The sequence below is a fragment of the Lithobates pipiens genome, unplaced genomic scaffold, assembly GCF_037356315.1.
Source record: "Lithobates pipiens isolate NorthernLeopardFrog02 unplaced genomic scaffold, aLitPip1_a1.2 Scaffold_35, whole genome shotgun sequence".
NCBI lineage: Eukaryota > Metazoa > Chordata > Amphibia > Anura > Ranidae > Lithobates > Lithobates pipiens.
In genome coordinates this window covers 5,585,689-5,606,349 of record NW_027507811.1, presented here as the reverse complement: position 1 = coordinate 5,606,349, position 20,661 = coordinate 5,585,689, and the positions used below count along the sequence as shown (strand labels likewise).

Genomic DNA, 20,661 nt, shown 5'->3' with positions numbered 1-20,661 from the left:
TCTACAACTTCTTTAACAGCTATAACAGTCTTATAATATTTCAATCCATATCTCAATTCCACGTCATCCTCCCCCCTCCCTCACCCTTCCCTCCCAGAAAAATAAATAAATAAATATACAAACAAAAAAAAAAAAAAAAGTTTGAATTTTCACTATAATCCCCCCCCTCACTCCCCCCCCCCCACCACCACCCGCCTGCTCTATCATATTTCGAAATGTTTCACATCATACTTTCTCTATAATTTAGATATGGAGCCCAGATCTTCTGATATTTCTCGTCTTGATCTCTCATTGTCATTGTTAAATTTTCCATTTGTTGGATTTCTGCAATTCTCTGAAACCACTGTGCTCTAGCTGGAGGGTTGCTTTTTTTCCACAGAACCGGGATACATGCCCTTGCTGCTATCAATAAATGTCTCAGCAAAGAATTTTTAAATCTTTCTATTGCCATTGGGATGTCCAGCAGCAGAAAAGTTGCCGGTTTATCTCCCAGGTCAATTCCTGTAATCCTTACAATAGTATCGGCTACCATCTCCCAGAACACTCTAATTTTTGGACATTCCCAAAATATATGTAATAATGTTCCTTCTGCTCCATGACATCTCCAACATGTCTCTGATATCTGGGGGTAAATTTGATGTAACACTTTTGGTGTTCTATACCACCTAGTAAGGATCTTGTATCCCCCTTCTTGATATCTGCTTGCCATTGAGGCCTTTTGATTAAACAACAGCATCTTATCCTTTTGTTCTGGGGAAAACGTAGTCCCTAAATCTCTTTCCCAAGCCTGTAAAAAGGGCAAATCTTGTGAAGTCTCCTGTTCTATTAACATACTATAAAAATAAGACATCAGATGTCTCAGTTCCTCTCCTTTCAAACAGATCTCTTCAAACTCAGTCAATGCCCTTATTTCTACGTATACCTTTGATTTAGATCTAATAAAGGCTTCTAATTGCCTCATTCTGAAAGGGTCTAATCCTAATGTCATTCCTTTTTCAATATCTTTTTTAGTCATTAACCGGTTGCCTACCGAGAAATGACAAATTCTACTCATACCTCTATCTTGTATTGTTTTAAACTTTGGATCTGTCATTCCCGGTAGAAATGCTGGGGTACCAAGGATAGGAAGGAGCGGACTGGGAATTCTTGAAATAGATGTTTTCCTGAATACTCTTTTAGTTATTCGTAATGTCTCCCCTAGTATTGGATGTTTTCTCAATCCCATTGGTATTTCTGTATCTGGAATCCACACTAATCCTTCCAATGGGATATCTGTCGCTGCTTGTTCTGTCTGTATCCACGGTTTTTTCGTTTTTAAGCCTACACCATTCCACTACTCTAGTTAAGTGTGAGGCCTCCTGGTATTTTATTGGATCTGGAAGTCCTATCCCTCCTTTTCCTTTGGGGAGTACTAAAATATCTCGACGTACTCTTGCTGGTTTCCCAGCCCAGATGAACTTCATAAATCTTGATCTAAGATCCTTAAACAAACTTGAAGGGATCTTAATTGGTATAGTTTGAATTATGTATAACAGTCTGGGCATCACATTCATCTTAATAATATTGGTTCTCCCGAACCATGTAAAAATCTCTTTGTCCCATTTTTGAAGATCACTTTTGATCTGTCTTACCAGTGGGATATAGTTAAGTTCGAACAGTTCATTTAGATTTTTTGACATTTTTGTTCCTAAGTAACTTATATATGAATTCGTCCATCTAAAATCAAATTGCGTGGACACTGCTTGCAACTGAGGCGAATCCATCTCTACTCCCATTGCCTCCGATTTTCCATAGTTTATTCTAAAGTTGGATATTTTCCCATATTCTCGTAGCTCCATTAGTAAAGATGGGAGAGATGTAATTGGGGACGTTACAAAAAAGATCAAATCATCTGCATAAGCTGCCAACTTCTGATCTTCATTTTTTATTTTTACCCCCCTGATATCCACATTGGCACGTATTTTCCTTAAAAAAGGTTCTATTGTCAAAATGAATATCAGGGGTGAGAGGGGACATCCCTGGCGTGTTCCATTTAAAATGGAGAATGGCTCTGATAATCTGTCATTCACTTTCACCCTAGCACTTGGTTTTGAATATAAGTTTAGGATCCATCTCAGCATCCCCTCCCCCAGGCCTATATGTTGTAGTACTGCTTTTAAGAATATCCAATCCACCCGATCAAACGCTTTTTCTGCATCCGCAGATACTATCACCATTGACTTATGCAATTTTTGTACCAGGTAAATTGTGTTCACCACTCGTTGCGTATTTTCTCTTCCTTCTCTCCCTGGGACGAATCCCACTTGATCTGGGTGTATTAGTTCCGGTATCAAATTTATCAATCTCATGGCTAATATTTTTGTGAACAATTTAAGGTCCACATTCAACAACGAAATAGGTCGGTAGCTGGGACACTGAGAGGGATCCTTTCCTTCTTTCGGTATTACTGTTATATGCGCCAGTAACGTTTCTGTTGGAATTTGCTTCCCTTCCCGTATTGAATTATAGGCTTCCACGAATCTCGGAGCCAATTTCTCCGCGAACATTCTATAATATGACAAAGTAAATCCATCTGGACCTGGTGATTTACCTAATTTCAATATTTTTAATGCTTTTGCAACTTCCTCTAGAGTGATTGGTACATCTATTTCTCTGGCCATTTCCTCTGTTATTTTTGGCATTTCTGTCCTTTCAATATATTCTCTAGCGATCTCTCCTTTTTTTAACTCCTCTGCCAACGTAGACTTCTTTTCCAACTGATATAGCTTCTCATAGTATTCTTTGAATACCTGAGCAATTTTCTCCGATGTATTAACCATTTCATCTCTCTGTGTCTTAATTTGTGTAATTGAATTCCTAGTTCTGCTTTCTCTGAGGGCGTTTGCCAACAGTCTCCCTGGTTTATTCCCAAATTCATAGAATCTCCGTTTCCCTCGAGTTAGCTTTGCTTTCGCTTTATCTATTAATTGGAGATTTAATTTTTCACGCAGACCGTCTAATTTCTGTTCTACTAATTGTGCTTGTGATTTTTTATGTACTGTTTCTAGTTCCCTAATCTCTTTAAGCAAGTTATCAATCGTTTCATTCATTCTGCGTTTTCTATGTGCTCCCATGGATATAAATATTCCTCTCATGACACATTTATGTGCTTCCCATATACAAAAAGGTGTTGTTTCTCCTACTTTATTTGTTGCAAAAAAAACATCCAGTTCTTGTTCTAATTTTACCTTATATTCACTATCCTTTAGTAATGTTTCATTTAACTTCCATTGCCATTCCCTTGGTTCAGCTTCCCCTAATTCAATCACACAACTCGTCGGGGCGTGGTCTGATAGTGTAAATAGGCCAATTGAGGCTTCCACTAGGGATGTAATCACATTCTGGGAGATTAAAATATAGTCAATTCTAGAGTAAGATTTATATTTTGCCGAGAAAAAAGTATAATCTCTGCTCTGTGTGTGAACAGCCCTCCAGCTGTCGATCAACTGCAGTTCTTGCATCATTCTCTTTACTTTCCTTAATTTGACATAAGATAGATGAGACGAGCCTTTTGATGTGTCTTTTATTGGATCCAAAGCCATATTTAGGTCGCCTCCTAACACTAGTATTCCCTCTTTATGTTGTTGAATAATCTGTAAATAGATTTCTAGAGAGGTTACTTGGTTTTCATTTGGCAGATATATATTTACCAATGTCACTTTTTGGCAGCCCAATGTACCTTTTACTATCAGGAGGCGACCTTCCTCATCCACGTCGCACACTCCGCTTGGGTGCTTCCGTCAGTAGACTGCTTCCTCCAATCTGAAGATCAGAGATCAGATGTTACAGCCAAACATACAACACTGTCCGACACTAGCTTGCAGGCACATGGAACACTTTATTGGACAAGAAATGCAGGCTTTTATACACTTGAGAAGAACATTCCCCCCCCTTCCTGATCCTATTACCCTAACAATACAACTGTAACCAGAAACATAAATTACGCTAATTAACTAATCATTTAAAGCAGCCTAGGTGATTCAGAGGCAAGACCTTTCAGGGCAGGCTGGTCGTCATTCAGCTCAGAAGACACAACACACATTATAATAAATATAAACACAGGACACCTTTACACACTAGCAGAAGCTCCCAGAACTAGCTTGCAGGCACATGGAACACTTTATTGGACAAGAAATACAGGCTTTTATACACTTGAGAAGAACATTCCCCCCTCCTGATCCTATTACCCTAACAATACAACTGTAACCAGAAACATAAATTACGCTAATTAACTAATCATTTAAATCAGCCTAGGTGATTCAGAGGCAAGACCTTTCAGGGCAGGCTGGTCGTCATTCAGCACAGAAGACACAACACACATTATCATAAATATAAACACAGGGCACCTTTACACACTAGCAGGAGCTCCCAGAACTAGCTTGCAGGCACATGGAACACTTTATTGGACAAGAAATGCAGGCTTTTATACACTTGAGAAGAACATTCCCCCCTCCTGATCCTATTACCCTAACAATACAACTGTAACCAGAAACATAAATCACACTAACTAATCATTTAAAGCAGCCTAGGTGATTCAGAGGCAAGACCTTTCAGGGCAGGCTGGTCGTCATTCAGCTCAGAAGAAACAACACACATTATCATAAATATAAACACAGGACACCTTTACACACTAGCAGGAGCTCCCAGAACTAGCTTGCAGGCACATGGAACACTTTATTGGACAAGAAATGCAGGCTTTTATACACTTGAGAAGAACATTCCCCCCTCCTGATCCTATTACCCTAACAATACAACTGTAACCAGAAACATAAATTACGCTAATTAACTAATTATTTAAAGCAGCCTAGGTGATTCAGAGGCAAGACCTTTCAGGGCAGGCTAGTCATCATTCAGCTCAGAAGACAACACACATTATCATAAATATAAACACAGGACACCTTTACACACTAGCAGGAGCTCCCAGAACTAGCTTGCAGGCACATGGAACACTTTATTGGACAAGAAATGCAGGCTTTTATACACTTGAGAAGAACATTCCCCCCTCCTGATTCTATTACCCTAACAATACAACTGTAACCAGAAACATAAATTACGCTAATTAACTAATCATTTAAAGCAGCCTAGGTGATTCAGAGGCAAGACCTTTCAGGGCAGGCTGGTCGTCATTCAGCTCAGAAGAAACAACACACATTATCATAAATATAAACACAGGACACCTTTACACACTAGCAGGAGCTCCCAGAACTAGCTTGCAGGCACATGGAACACTTTATTGGACAAGAAATGCAGGCTTTTATACACTTGAGAAGAACATTCCCCCCTCCTGATCCTATTACCCTAACAATACAACTGTAACCAGAAACATAAATTACGCTAATTAACTAATTATTTAAAGCAGCCTAGGTGATTCAGAGGCAAGACCTTTCAGGGCAGGCTAGTCGTCATTCAGCTCAGAAGACACAACACACTTTATCATAAATATAAACACAGGACACCTTTACACACTAGCAGGAGCTCCCAGAACTAGCTTGCAGGCACATGGAACACTTTATTGGACAAGAAATGCAGGCTTTTATACACTTGAGAAGAACATTCCCCCCTCCTGATCCTATTACCCTAACAATACAACTGTAACCAGAAACATAAATTACGCTAATTAACTAATTATTTAAAGCAGCCTAGGTGATTCAGAGGCAAGACCTTTCAGGGCAGGCTAGTCATCATTCAGCTCAGAAGACAACACACATTATCATAAATATAAACACAGGACACCTTTACACACTAGCAGGAGCTCCCAGAACTAGCTTGCAGGCACATGGAACACTTTATTGGACAAGAAATGCAGGCTTTTATACACTTGAGAAGAACATTCCCCCCTCCTGATTCTATTACCCTAACAATACAACTGTAACCAGAAACATAAATTACGCTAATTAACTAATCATTTAAAGCAGCCTAGGTGATTCAGAGGCAAGACCTTTCAGGGCAGGCTGGTCGTCATTCAGCTCAGAAGAAACAACACACATTATCATAAATATAAACACAGGACACCTTTACACACTAGCAGGAGCTCCCAGAACTAGCTTGCAGGCACATGGAACACTTTATTGGACAAGAAATGCAGGCTTTTATACACTTGAGAAGAACATTCCCCCCTCCTGATCCTATTACCCTAACAATACAACTGTAACCAGAAACATAAATTACGCTAATTAACTAATTATTTAAAGCAGCCTAGGTGATTCAGAGGCAAGACCTTTCAGGGCAGGCTAGTCGTCATTCAGCTCAGAAGACACAACACACTTTATCATAAATATAAACACAGGACACCTTTACACACTAGCAGGAGCTCCCAGAACTAGCTTGCAGGCACATGGAACACTTTATTGGACAAGAAATGCAGGCTTTTATACACTTGAGAAGAACATTCCCCCCTCCTGATCCTATTACCCTAACAATACAACTGTACCCAGAAACATAAATTACGCTAATTAATCTAATCATTTAAAGCAGCCTAGGTGATTCAGAGGCAAGACCTTTCAGGGCAGGCTGGTCGTCATTCAGCTCAGAAGACACAACACACATTATCATAAATATAAACACAGGACACCTTTACACACTAGCAGGAGCTCCCAGAACTAGCTTGCAGGCACATGGAACACTTTATTGGACAAGAAATGCAGGCTTTTATACACTTGAGAAGAACATTCCCCCCTCCTGATCCTATTACCCTAACAATACAACTGTAACCAGAAACATAAATTACGCTAATTAACTAATCATTTAAAGCAGCCTAGGTGATTCAGAGGCAAGACCTTTCAGGGCAGGCTAGTCGTCATTCAGCTCAGAAGACACAACACACATTATCATAAATATAAACACAGGACACCTTTACACAATAGCAGGAGCTCCCAGAATTAGCAGACGGTCTGTCTTCCACATTGCAGACCATGTAACCCACATCCAAGCAATGCTTTGATTAATGGGGGATTGCAGACGGCATGGCAACAGTCTACAAAACTCTTACAATGTTCCATCATTCTGATACAGTAGAATTAATGTATCATATATTTTTCTTAAGGGATATTGTTGATGAATATTAATTGTTCCTTTTTAACCGGTTCCCGACAGGCGCACACGCCGATGTACGTAGGCAGAATGGCACGGGCAGGCAAATGGGCGTACCTGTACGTCCCTTTAAATTTGCCGCCCTGCCATCGGGACCCCCGTGAGTCCGGGTCGCAGGTCCCACGGACTCGATCGCCGCTGGGGCATACCCGCGATCGTCTCACGGGGAGAAATGCCATTGTAAACAGCATTTCCCCGTTCTGCCTAGCAACTAGTGACGCTGATCTCTGCTCCATGTGATTGGAGCAAAGATCAGTGTTCACTAAATGAAAGCCCAGCCCCCCACAGTTAGTAACACACCCCTAGGAACACTTAACCCCTACACTGCCACCCACTGGTTAACCCTTTCACTGCCAGTGTCATTTACACAGGAATCACTGCATTTATATAGCAGTGATTGCTGTATAAATGACAATGGTCCCAAAAATGTCCGATGTGTCCGCCATAATGTCGCAGTCACAATAAAAATCGCTGATCGCCGCCATTACTAGTAAAAAAAAATTATTAATAAAAATGCCATAAAGCTATCCCCTATTTTGTAAACGCTATAACTTTTGCGCAAACCAATCAATAATCGCTTATTGCGATTTTTTTTTACCAAAAATATGTAGAAGAATACGTATCGGCCTAAACTGAGGGAAAAAAATGTTTTTTTATATATTTTTGGGGGATATTTATTATAACAAAAAGTAAAGAATAATGCGTTTTTTTCAAAATTGTCGCTTTATTTTTGTATATAGCGCAAAAAATAAAAACCGCAGGGGTGATCAAATACCACCAAAAGAAAGCTCTATTCGTGGGAAAAAAAGGACCTAAATTTTGTTTGGGAGTCACGTCGCACGACCGCGCAATTGTCAGTTAAAGCGACGCAGTGCCGAATCGCAAAAAATGGTCTGGTCTTTGACCAGCAAAATGGTCCGGGGCTGAAGTGGTTAAGTAATCCAAACCACATTCTCAGTGTCCATTATTTTCTCAGTCACCCTGTGCCCCTAATAGACACAGGGTGCCTTGGACCTAGGAGGTGCATAGGGAGCTGAAACAAGGGTTTCCCCACCTCTCCAAGGGATTTTTTGTTCCACAGGCTCCCCGCCTAAAGTGACTCCCGTCACATTCCCTAAGGCCTCGTGCACACTGGACGTTTTTACAGCAGCTGTTTTTGGCAGTAGACGTTTTTTTTTTTTTACAGTCATTAAACTCTTCATCATGTTATCCTATGTGTCCATGCACACGTAGGCTGTTATCAGCAGTTTTGGGCAGTAACATTTTTGAGCAGTAAAAAAAAAAACCCAAAAACGAGCGGGTTCTGAGCGATGTTTTTCAGCTGTAGAAACGCTCTAACGCTGATAAAGCGTTGTTAAGCGCTCAAAAACGTCGCTCACCAAATTAATACATTTAAAAGTTAATTAATTTTTTTCTGGAAAAAAAAAAAAGCTAAAAAACGCTATTGCAAAAAATGTTAAAAAAAGTTGAAAAACTTACTGCAAAGCTACTGGCGTTTTTATAACGTTATTTTAACGTCCGGTGTGCATGAGGCCTAAATGTCAGGGGTCGTTTTATATTTTTTACCCCTTCCTGATTTTTTTTTTATTGTTTGCATATTTGTCACAACTAAATGATTCAGATCATTATTATTATTATTATTATTATTCAGGATTTATATAGCGCCAGCAATTTACGCAGCGCTTTACAATATAAAAGGGAGACAATACAGTTACAATACAATTAAATACAAGAGGATTAAGAGGACCCTGCTCAGAAGAGCTTACAATCTAAAAGGGTGGGGCAGGTGGTACAGAAGGTTATAACTGTGGGGAATGAGCTGATGGAAGTGGTAGGAGATTAGTTGGAGACATGATAGGCTTCCCTGAATAGATGAGTTTTCAGGGATTGTCTGAAGGTAGCAAGAGTAGAGGGATAGCCGGACCGGTGGAGGTAGCGAGCGCCAAAGGATTGGAGAGGCTCTGGAGAAATCCTGGAGACGAGTGTGGGAGGAGGAGACGAGAGAGCTTGAGAGTAGGAGGTCTTGAGAAGAACGGAGGGGACGATTTGGGTGATATTTGGAGACAAGATTGGTGATGTAGCTCGGGGCAGAGTTGTGAATGGCTTTGTATGTGGTGGTTAGTATTTTGAATTTAATTCGCTGGGTGATTGGGAGCCAGTGTAGGGATTGGAGGAGAGGGTTGGCAGACACTGAGCGGTTGGTAAGGTGGATAAGCCTGGTAGCAACATTCATGATAGACTGAAGAGGAGATAGCCTATGGAGAGGCAGGCCAATGAGAAGGGAGTTGCAATAGTCAAGGCGAGAGATAACAAGGGAGTGAATGAGGATCTTGGTAGTTTCATTTGTTAAAAAGGGGCGAATTTTAGAGATGTTACGGAGGTGAAATCTACAAACTTTTGACAACGATTGGACTTGGGGCTGAAATGACAAGTCAGAGTCTAGGGTTACACCGAGTACCCCGGCGTGAGGGGAGGGCCTGATGGTTGCATTGTTGATTTTGATGGAAAAGTCATGGAGGGGGGCATGTGCAGGGGGATTATTAATAGCTCAGTTTTAGAGAGGTTTAGTTTAAGGAAATGGTGTGACATCCACGCTGATATGTCAGTTAGCAGATTAGTAATGGAGAGGAGACTGAAGGAGTGAGGTGAGGAGTAGACAGATAGATTTGGGTGTCATCGGCGTATAAGTGGTATTGGAAGCCGTGGGCGGTTATCAGGTGACCAAGGGAGGAGGTATAAATAGAGAAGAGAAGGGGTCCAAGAACAGAGCCTTGGGGGACCCCCACAGAAAGGGGCAATGGAGAGGAGGATACAGAGTTGTAGGTGACACTGAAGGAGCGCTGTGATAGATAGGCAGAGAACCAGGAAAGCGCAGAATCTCGGAGGCCAAGGGAATGTAGTTTATTGGGAAGGAGCGGGTGGTCAACAGTATCAAAGGCAGCAGAGAGGTCAAGTAGTAGGAGTATGGAGTACTGGCTGTTGGTTTTAGCAGTTAGTAGATCGTTAGTGAGTTTTAGTAAGGCAGTTTCCGTGGAGTGCTGAGAGCGAAAGCCAGACTGTAATGGGTCAAGAAGGTTATTTTCACTGAGGTAGGAGCTAAGACGGTTGTAGACTAAGCGTTCTAGAAGCTTAGAGGCGAATGGGAGCAATGAGATAGGTCTTAAGTTGTTCAGGTTGGTGGGGTCCAGAGAGGGTTTTTTAAGTATGGGGGTGATCTGCGCATGTTTTAGAGGGGAGGGGAAGGTGCCACTTGAGAGGGAGAGATTGAAGATGTGAGTGAGGGAGCATAGGATAAAATTAGAGGGTGACCTTAATAGTTGTGAGGGAACAGGGTCCAAGGGACAATTGGTTAGGTGAGCATCTGAGAAAAGTTTTGCAACCTCTTCAGTAGTAGCCGATTCAAAAGAGGAGAGTGTTGAATGTGCTATTGGGCCAGGTATGTTGGGTGGGGAAGATGTACGCACAGCGGAGGTGTCCTCGCGAATTGCATCAATCTTGTCTTTGAAGTGATTGGCAATCTCTTGGGCAGTGAGTGAGCTGGTGGGTAGAGGGGGTGGGGGACGAAGCAGAGAGTTAAAAGTTGAGAAGAGCCGACGAGGATTGGATGACAAAGTATTAATAAGAGATACAAAGTAGGCTTGTTTGGCAGCATGGAGGCAGGAATTGTATTTTAGAAGGGCAGATTTATATATGGTGAAGTCTTGGAGGCATTTGGTTTTACGCCACAGCCGTTCAAGAGCACGGCAACGTCTCTTGAGATTTCTAGTGTTGTCAGTTTGCCAGGGTTGTAATGGTCGGGGCCTGATTCTGCGTGTGGTTAGAGGAACAAGTGCATCTAGTGATGAAGAGAGTGAACTGTTCATCAAACAAATTTTAATATCACACAAAGATAACCCGAGTAAATAAAAAAATAAAGTTTTTAAATGATGATTTATTTATTAAAGGAAAAAAGCTTGTGAAAAAGTTATTGCCCCCCAACCCTTGCTAAATCATTAATGAACTGATTAACCACATTTCTTGTAATTATAGTTTTCATGAGTGAAATTTCACTTGCTGGACCTGATTACTGCCAGACCTGTTGAATCAAGAAATCACTTAAAGTGGAATTCCAGACTGTAATGCCCTGTACACACGGTCGGACTTTCCGACGGAAAATGTGCGATCGGATGGTGTTGTTGGGAAAATCTGATCATGTGTGACTTTTTCCGTCGGAATTTCCGACACACAAAGTTTGAGAGCTGGACCTAAAATTTTCCGACAACAAAATCAGATCGTTTAAATTCCGATCGTGTTGTAGACAATTCCGACGGACAAAGTGCCACGCATGCTCAGAGTAAACTAAGAGACGAAATCTATTGGCTACTGGCCCGTTAATAGTCCCGACGTACGTTTTTGACGTCACCTCGTTCAGAACGATCGGAATTTCCGTCAACTTTGTGCGATCGTGTGTATGCAAGACAAGTTTGGGCCAAAATCCGTTGGAAAAAATCAGACGGATTTTGTCGTCGGAATGTCCGACTGTATGTACAGGGCATAAGACCCCTTTCACACTGGGACGATGTGGGTGTTTGCGGTTTGATTTACCCCTGTTATATTTACGCTTTGTTCCTCTACAGCACTACACATCTATAAGGATATACAGTACATACACACACAGCACAAGGCCGTGTTCACACTACGAGACGTTTCCCAGGGCTGCAGTTCCTCTGAGCTCCACAAGGTGGTGATCTCACTTCTACCCAGACAGGAAGTCTCTATGGGAGACAGGAAGTGATGTCAGGTACAGACAGGAAGTGATGTCAGGTATATATAGTCAGTTCCAGGTGAGAGGTGAGTCGGGAGGAAGTAGAGAGGAGACATTGCTGGAAGTGGCAGTAGAGGAGGTAATAAGATCTTTTTTTCTATTTACACCCAGTAACCCTCCCGTCATGTCCGTCCTCTTCTTCCATAGTCACTGTGACGTCTTTTATCTCCAGCAGATGATGATACACAGTGTGATATTAGAGGGGGCAATATTATTATTATTATACAGGATTTATATAGCGCCAACAGTCTACGCAGAGCTTTACAATGTGGGGGGGGGGGGGGACAGCACAATTACAATACAGTTCAATACAGAAGGGACAGGAGGGCCCGGCTCGTAGAGCTTACATTCTAAAGGGAGGGGGTGGTGGTACAAAAGGTAATAGCTGCAGAGAATGATTTGATGGGGGTGGCTCGGGGACACTTAGGTGGGTGTGGGATAGGCTTCTCTGAATAAATTTAGTTTTCAGGGATTTCCTAAAGGTGGACTGGTTAGGGGATGATCGGATATACCGGGGCAGGGAGTTCCAGAGGATGGGAGAGGCTCTGGAGAAGTCCTGAAGGCGAGCATGACAGGAGGTAACAAGGGATCTAGAGAGCAGGAGGTCCTGGGAGGAGCGGAGGGGACGATTTGGGCGATATCTGCAGATGAGGTTGGTGATGTAGATGGGGGGGATGTTGTGGATGGCCTTGTATGTTATGGTTAGCATTTTGAATTTTATACGGTGGGGGAGGGGAAGCCAGTGAAGGGATTGGCAGAGAGGGGAAGCAGTCACGGAGCGATTAGTGAGGTGTATTAGTCCAGCAGCAGAATTCATAATAGACTGAAGGGGGAGGAGCCTGTGTAAGGGTCGGCCATTAAGGAGAGAGTTGCAGTAGTCAAGGTGGGAAATAATCAAGGAGTGAACAAGTTGCTTTGTGGTGTTATTAGTCAGGAAGGTGGAATTCTGGAGATGTTGCGGAGGTGAAGGCGGCAGGATTTGGCCAGTGATTGGATATGGGGGCTGAAGGAGAAGTCAGAGTCAAGGATTACACCCAGGACCCTGGCATGTGTGGAGGGACCAATGGTTGTGTTGTTGATCTTCATGGTAAAGTCATGGGGGGGGACCGGGAAGAAGGAAATATAAGAAGCTCAGTTTTAGAAAGATTGAGTTGGAGGAAGTGGTGTGACCTCCATACCGATATGTCATTCAGTATGTTTGAGATCCACGAGGAGATCGAGGGGGTGAGTTGAGGAGTGGAGAGATAGATCTGGGTGTCGTCGGCGTAGAGGTGGTATTGGAAGCCATGGGAGGTTATCAACTGGCCCAGGGAAGAAGTATAGAGCGAGAATAGGAGGGGCCCAAGGACAGAACCTTGGGGTACCCCAACAGAGAGAGTGGCGGAGGAAATGGAGTTGTAAGTGATAGTGAAAGTGCGCTGTGTAGGAGGAGAACCAGGATAAAGCAGAATCACGGAGGCCAAGGGAGTGTAATTTGCCGAGCAGGAGCAGGTGGTCAACTGTGTCAAGGCAGCAGAGAGGTCTAAGAGTACGAGTATGGAGTAGTGGCCATTGGCTTTAGGAGTTAGTAGGTCATTGGTGAGTTTTAGGAGGGCAGTTTCAGTGGAATGTTGTGGGCGGAAGCCGGACTGTAGGGGGTGGAGAAGGTTGTGGTCCATGAGGTAGCGACTCATTCGGTCATGGACAAGGTGTTCAATGAGCTTGGAGGCAAACGGGAGCAGGGAGATGGGTCTTAAGTTGTTCAAACAGGTGGGGTCTAGTGAGGGTTTTTTGAGTATGGGGGTAACCAGTGCATGTTTAAGCGGGGAAGGAAATGTGCCGGAGAGGGAGAGGTTGATGTGGGTTAGGGAGTTTAGGATAGAGTGGGAAAGTGGTCGCAGTAATTGTGAGGGGACAGGTGGACTATGGAGAGGAGTTTATCAACTTCATCGGTGCCAACTGGCCAGAAGGAGGAGAGTATTGAGCGTGGTGTTGGACCTGTTGTATTGGGTAGAGGAGGAAGTTGAATGCTGGATCTCTCCTTGCTAATTGTGTCGCTTTTGCTTTTGAAATGGTTGGCAATCTGAGCGGTAATCAAGTTGGTGGGTGGGGGGGGGGGGGGGGGGGGGGAATGAAGTAAGGAATTAAGGGTAGAAAAGAGTTGACAAGGTTTGGGTAAGAGTGTTGTAGTAGGATTGTTTAGCAGTGTGGAGGCAGGGGTTGTATTTGAGATTTGTAGAGGGTAAAGTCTTGCAGGAACTTAGGTTTACGCCATGTTCGCTCAAGAGTACGGCTGAGTCTCTTGAGACTTCTGGTGTCGTCTGTTTTCCAGGGTTATGGCAGACGGGGCCTGGTTGTGCATGTAGAGAGGAGCGAGTACATCTAGGGAGGATGACAGCGTGTTGTTGTAGATGGAAGTGGTTAGGTCTGGGCAGGGCAGGGGGTGCGATTTTGTTATAAAGGCCATCAGTAGCAGAGTGAAGAAGGGAAGGGTTGAGGTGGCGAAGGTTTTCTGCGGGTCGTGGTTTGTAGGTTGGCAGCATGGGATGTAGGAGACAAGATGAGTGTGAAACGGATAGCGCTGTGATCAGATAGAGGAAAAGGGGGTGTTAGAGAGGTTGCAGGGAGTGCAGTGATGGGAGAATACGAGGTTGAGAGTATTGCTGTTGGAGTGAGTGGTGGTTTGTGTCCATTGTGTTAGGTTAAAAGAGGAGGTTGGGTTGAGTAGTTTAGAAGTGGTAGCCGTATTAACATTGATTGGCATGTTAAAGTCACCTAGGATGATGGCAGGTACTTCAGAGGAGAGGAAGTAGGGTAGCCATGAAGAGAAGTCGCCCAGAAAGCGTGACACTGGTCCAGGAGGCCCATAAATAACAGCGACCCTCAAACTGGAGAGAAAAGACGAATGCAGTGCACTTCGAAAGAGCAGGGGGAAGAGAGGGAGGTGTGGGAAGAACCTGGAAGGTGCATTGTGGGGAGAGGAAAAGTCTGACACCACCTCCTTTTGGCCACTGGGTCGTGGTGGAGTGAGTCCAGAGGAGGCCACTGTGGGACAGGGCAGCTGGAGAGGTAGTGTCAGATTCCTGGAGCCAGGTTTCGGTAATAGGAAATAGATGAAGGGATTTGGAGAGGAAAGGGTCATTGATAGAGGCTAGTTTGTTGGAGACCGAGCGGGCATTCCAGAGGGCACATGAAAGAGGGGGGGCCGACTTGTGGAATCAAGGGAATTGGGATGAGAAGGTGGGAGTCAAGACTACTGTTGGAGGAGGTAGACAGACAATTTTGGGGGTGGGAATTGGGAATTAGCTCATTATACCTTTGTCTTGCATTTTTTTTTTTTTCGGATAGTGGGTTTATAACCACTTTAATATCAACGGTCTCTGCGGGGGGAACACAACACATCTGTAAGGATATACAGTACATACACACACACACAGCACAAGGCCGTGTTCACGCTATGAGACGTTTCTCGGGGGCTGCAGTTCCTCTGATCTCCACAAGGTGGTGATCTCACTTCTACCCAGACAGGAAGTCTCTATGGAAGACAGGAAGTGATGTCAGGTAAGGGCAGGAAGTGATGTCAGGGACAGGAAGGAAGCTCCTTGTGATACGAGGTAGAGGTGACGTCGCTGGAAGTGGCAGCAGAGGAGGTAATAAGATCTTATTTTCTATTTACACCCAGTAACCCCCCCCCTCTTCCTCCATAGTCATTGTGACGTCTTTTATCTCCAGCAGATGATGATACACACATATATTATTATATAGGATTTATATTGCGCCAACAGTTTGCACAACATGAGGGCGGTCAGTGTAGTTACAATATAATACAGGAGGAATCGGAGGGCCCTGCTCCTTACAGCTTACCATCTAAGAGGGAGGGTCAAAGGAAACTAAAGGCAATGACTGTGGGGGATGGGCCGACGGAGAAATTAAAAGTCCAGTTGTTAGGTGGTGGGGCAGGATAGGCTTCTCATAGGAGGAGGGTTTTCAGGGATCGTCTTAAAGTGGACAGAGCAGGAGAAAGTCAGACAAATTGGGATAGGGAGTTCCGAAGAATGGGAGAGGCTCGGTAGAAGTCCTGGAGATGAGCATAGGAGGAAGTGATGAGGCCGCTGGAGAACAAGAGGTCTTGGGAGGTATGAACAGAACGATTTGATTGGTATTGTGAGACGAGGTTAGTGATGTAGCTGGGGGGCCGAGTTCTGGATGACTTTATAGGTTGTTAGTATTTTGAATTTAAATTTTTTTGGGGGAGCGGAAGCCAGCGGAGGGATTGGCACAAAGGAGGACATTGATTGGTAAGGTGAATAAGTCTGGCAGCAGCATTTATGATGGACTGAAGGGGTGAGGGGTCTATATAAAGGCAATCCGGTGAGGAGGGACTTGCAATTGTCCAGGTGAGAGATAACCAGGGAGGGAATCAGAAGCTTTGTGGTGTCATCGGTTAGGAAGGGGTGTATTTTGGAGATTATATGGGGGTAGAAAGCTTTGGACAGCGATTGGATGTGGGGCTGAGAGAAGAGTTCAGAGTCCAGGATAACACCTAGGACCCTGGCATGTGGGGACGGGTTGATGGTTGTACCATTGATCTTGACTGAGAAGTCAGGGGCAGAACCACGTGGGGGGAGGAAATATTATGAGCTCAGCTTTGGATAGATTGAGTTGGAGGAAATGGTGTGACATCCAGACTGATATGTCTGTTAGTAAATTAGTGATGGGTGAGGAGACTCATGGAGTGAGCTGAGGGGTAGAGACATAGATTTGAGTGTCGTCAGTGTTGAAATCGTATTGAAAGTCATAGGAGGCTATCACCCAGGGAGGTGTAGATCGAGAATTGGAGATGTCCAAGAACCTTGTGGAAAATCTTTTATATCCAAATATTCACAGTCTCGCTTATATTTTGGATATTTGGCGGGCATCTCTTAAGGGGGTGATGCTATATGTAAGGATAATAAATATACATGGAGGAGTTTTTAATATATACACTTCCGGAACATGTGACCGGAAGTGCCAAGTGCTTCCGGGATCATTGGTTATTTTGGGGTCATTTTGTACTTATAAGCGATGCTGTTTGGGGGGGTCCACACCCCAGAAGACGGCTGTTTAGTTGAAACGCGTCGGGTGGACCCCCTTACAGACATCGCTACTTTCTGACTATGTTATTACGATTGAACCAAATGTGAGTGTAATTTTATTATTATTTTTTAATAAATTGGATGTTAAAACGGTATCACGCTACGCTAGTTTTCTACTTCCATGGTCTTTGATACCTGAGCCCCCTATTTTCGTGGGATGAGCACTATAGGAGGATCGCTACGGATGATTTCATGACCTGAAGACTTGCGGGAGATTACATACTAGATGTATGATTATCTGGTTTGCTAACCTACAGGCCCATATGACTCGAGAGGCGTAAGCCTTCCTCTGAGTCCACGTCATTTGGTAAGCCTCCTCTCCCCTTCTTTATCACGGTGGTGGTGGTATTATTCTACACATCAGAAGTTGAATTTCACCTTTTTTCACGTCACCTCAAGTTTGGAATTGTGATTGATATTACACATTTCAAGGACTGTTAGACGTTCACTTGATGGACCGTATATGTTAAATTAATTTTATTTACCTTAACTTTTTGTGTGCATGAGGTTCATGCACTCTTCCACCTGGGAGTAAGATCTCTTAATATACAACGGAATTTACACATAATTTCTTTTTTTTGAAGTGTATGTAATTTTCTTTGCTTGAATTAGTGCCTTACTGGTTCATGTGGTTTGTTGCCACCTAAGCGCCACACTTTTTTGTTTTAATTCCAAGAGTAGGATTACTGAATAGTGTACTCATGAGCAGGTGATTCGTGAGTTTAAGGTGAGCCGTTTCTGTGGAGTGTTGAGGGCTAAATCCAGATTGAAGGAGATCAAGAAGGTTATTTTGAGTGAGATGGTCGCTCGGTTGTAGACCAGACGTTCAGGAAGTTTGGAGGAAAGGGGGAGCAAGGAGATGGGTTGTAGGTTAAAATTGGTGGGTTCCAGGGAAGGTTTTTTTTTTTTTTTTAATAATAGGGGTGACTAGTCCATGCATCAGAGAGTTGAGGAAGATCGAAATGTGAGTTAGAAAGTGTAGGATAGAGCCAGAGGATGACCGCAGTATTTGCGAGGGAACTGGGTCCAGGGGGCTGGTGGTTGGGTGGGCGTTAGAAAACAGTTTAGCAACCTTGTCTATAGTAGCAGGGTTAAATAAGGAAAGTGTTGGTTGTACCTGTGGATATGGGGCGTTCAGTAGGGGGGGTATCTGTACAGCTGAGATCTCATCACGAATTGTATCAGTCTTATTTTTGAAATGATTGGCGATCTCCTAGGCGGTGGATGAAGGTAGTGGAGGACAAAGTAGAGTTGAAGGTAGAGAAGAGTTGACGGGGACGGAATGATAAGTTGGTAATGAGAGTGATAAAATAGGTCTGCTTCACAATGAGAAGACAGGAATTGTATTTTTGGAGGACATATTTACATTGGTTGAAGTTTTTCTAAGCCCTTGTACACACGATCGGAGATTCCGATGACCAAATCCGTCTGAGTTATTCCGACGGATTAATTCCGGAAGAGGTCCGGAAGTGATGTTGCATACACACGGTCGGACTAAGTTGTCGGAAAAAATCCGATTGTACATAACGTGATGGCGTTATTTCGTTACGACGGGACTACGTTCAGGCTAGTAGCCAATAGCTTTGGTCTAGGAATTTGATCTGAGCATGCGTGGCACCTTGTACGTCGGAGTAGGCTACACATGATCGGAGTATGTCCGATCGGAGCATTTTGTCGGAAAATATTTCCGGCAAGTTGGTCCGACGGATATTCCGACGGAAACAGTCCAATGCAGACCACACACAGTCGGAATATCCGACAAAACGCTCCGATAGGAAACATTCCGACGGAATCTCCGACCGTGTGTACAAGGGCTAAGACTTATGCCGCGTACACACAACCGGACTTTTTGACAGCAAAGGTCCAACGGAACAAGTCCGTCAGACAATTCGATCGTGTGGGGGCTCCATCGGACCTTTGCTTGCCAAAAATCCTGCGGACTTTAGAAATAGAACGTGTTTTCAATTTTTCCACTCCGCCGGACCGAGAAATCCGTTGGTGTGTGTGCTAGTCCGACGGACAAAAAACTACGCTAGGGCAGCTATTGGCTACTGGCTATGAACTTCCTTATTCTAGTCCGGTCGTACGTCATCACGTTCGAATCCGTCGGACTTTGGTGTGATTGTGTGTGGCCAAGTTCATTCATTCGGAAAGTCCATCGGAACTCCGTCGGAAAGACCGGTCGTATGAACGCGGCATAAGTCTTACGCCACAGGTGCTCAAGTGTGTGGCTATGATTTTGAAACTTCTGGTGTCATCTGTTTGCCAAGGTTGTAGGGGTTGGGGCCTGATTCTGTGTGAGGAGGGCCAGTGTGTGCAGGGTGGAGTAGAGGGATCTATTGTAGACAGAAGTGGTTAAGTTGGGGCAGGACAGGGATGAGATTATGTCATAGTGATGGTCAGTAGCAGAGCAGAGAAGGGTTAAGGTGGGTTTGGTGGCTATGGTTTTTAAGAGTAACTGTTAGGGGGTTGGAGGGAGAGGAGGTGGAAGACTGAGAGAGAGTGAAACTAATAAGGTGGTGATCAGAGAGAGGAGAAGGATTGTTGGAGAGGTTGCATGGAGTGCATAGGTAGCAGAATACAAGGTCGAGGGTGTTGCCATCAGAGTGAGTAGAAGCGTGTATCCATTGTGTATTCATTGTGTATCCATTGTGTATCCATTGTTTTTGTTCATAAGAGGAGGTTAGACTGAGAAGTTTAGCAGGATTAGTATTAATTAATTAATTTAATTAATTTAGTATTAACAGGGATGTTAAAGTCACCGAGAATGAATGTGGGGATTTCAGAAGAGACAAAGAAGGGTAGCCAGGCATAGAGGCCATCAAGAAAGGTACGGGTCCAGGAGGCCAATAGCACAGCACTTCTTAAAGAAACTGGAGAAAATAGATGAATACAATGTGCCTAAAATGAGTAGAGTGACAGAGAAGGAGGTGGGTGAAGTACCTGAAAGATGTTATGTGGGGCTAGAAGGATTCCCACTCCACCTCCCTTCCATCCACGGGGTCTGGGGGAGTGAGTCCAGAGAAGGCCATCATGGGAGAGGGAAGCAGGAGAAGCAGTGTCGGAGTCATGAAGTCAGGTTTCAGTAACAGCAAGTAGTTAGTGATAAAGAGGTCATGGACAGAAGTGAGTTTGTTACAGACAGAACAGGCGTTCCAAAGGGTGCAAGAGACGAGGAGGCTGGTTTTGGGAAGAAGATGGATAAAAACTAAATGATGTGGATTGCAGATGCAGCCAGAAGGCATGGGGGGATGGGAGATTTGGGCATAGTTAGACGATGGAGGTCCAGGGTTTGGGGTTTAATCTCCAGAGGTTAGGAGAAGCAGAAGGGTGATGATCCGAGTCTCAGATATTTATCCTAAAATGTGATCAGTAAAGGCTGCGGAGTACACGGAGATCACAGGAATATGATGTGTCCTGGCAAAGCCCAAAGACAACGTTCATCTTTCAGTTTAGGAGAGGAGGGACGCACCTAGGAGAAGTTATTCTGAGCGCTTCCCAGAGTTCCTCTTTCCAATGTTTCTCCAATCGGAGTCAGAGAATCCTATGACATCACACTGACCTCACAGCTTTTCCTCCCGATTTCCCTCCTCTTCAGGGAAAATTGAGTAACAT

At 43.9% G+C, this 20,661-nt stretch overlaps 2 protein-coding genes across 2 annotated transcripts in view; one reads left to right on the top strand and one right to left on the bottom strand.

Annotated features, from left to right (window-relative positions):
- Window positions 1–20,661, bottom strand: part of LOC143955908 (uncharacterized) — an 865,587-nt gene that overhangs the window by 91,582 nt on the left and 753,344 nt on the right. The gene's annotated exons all lie outside the window — the stretch shown is intronic.
- The window catches only part of LOC143955356 (uncharacterized), a 56,733-nt gene continuing 51,535 nt past the window's right edge, over window positions 15,464–20,661 (top strand). Inside the window, 1 exon segment of the mRNA XM_077465421.1 lies at window positions 15,464–15,561. The gene's annotated coding sequence lies outside the window, so the exon portion shown is untranslated.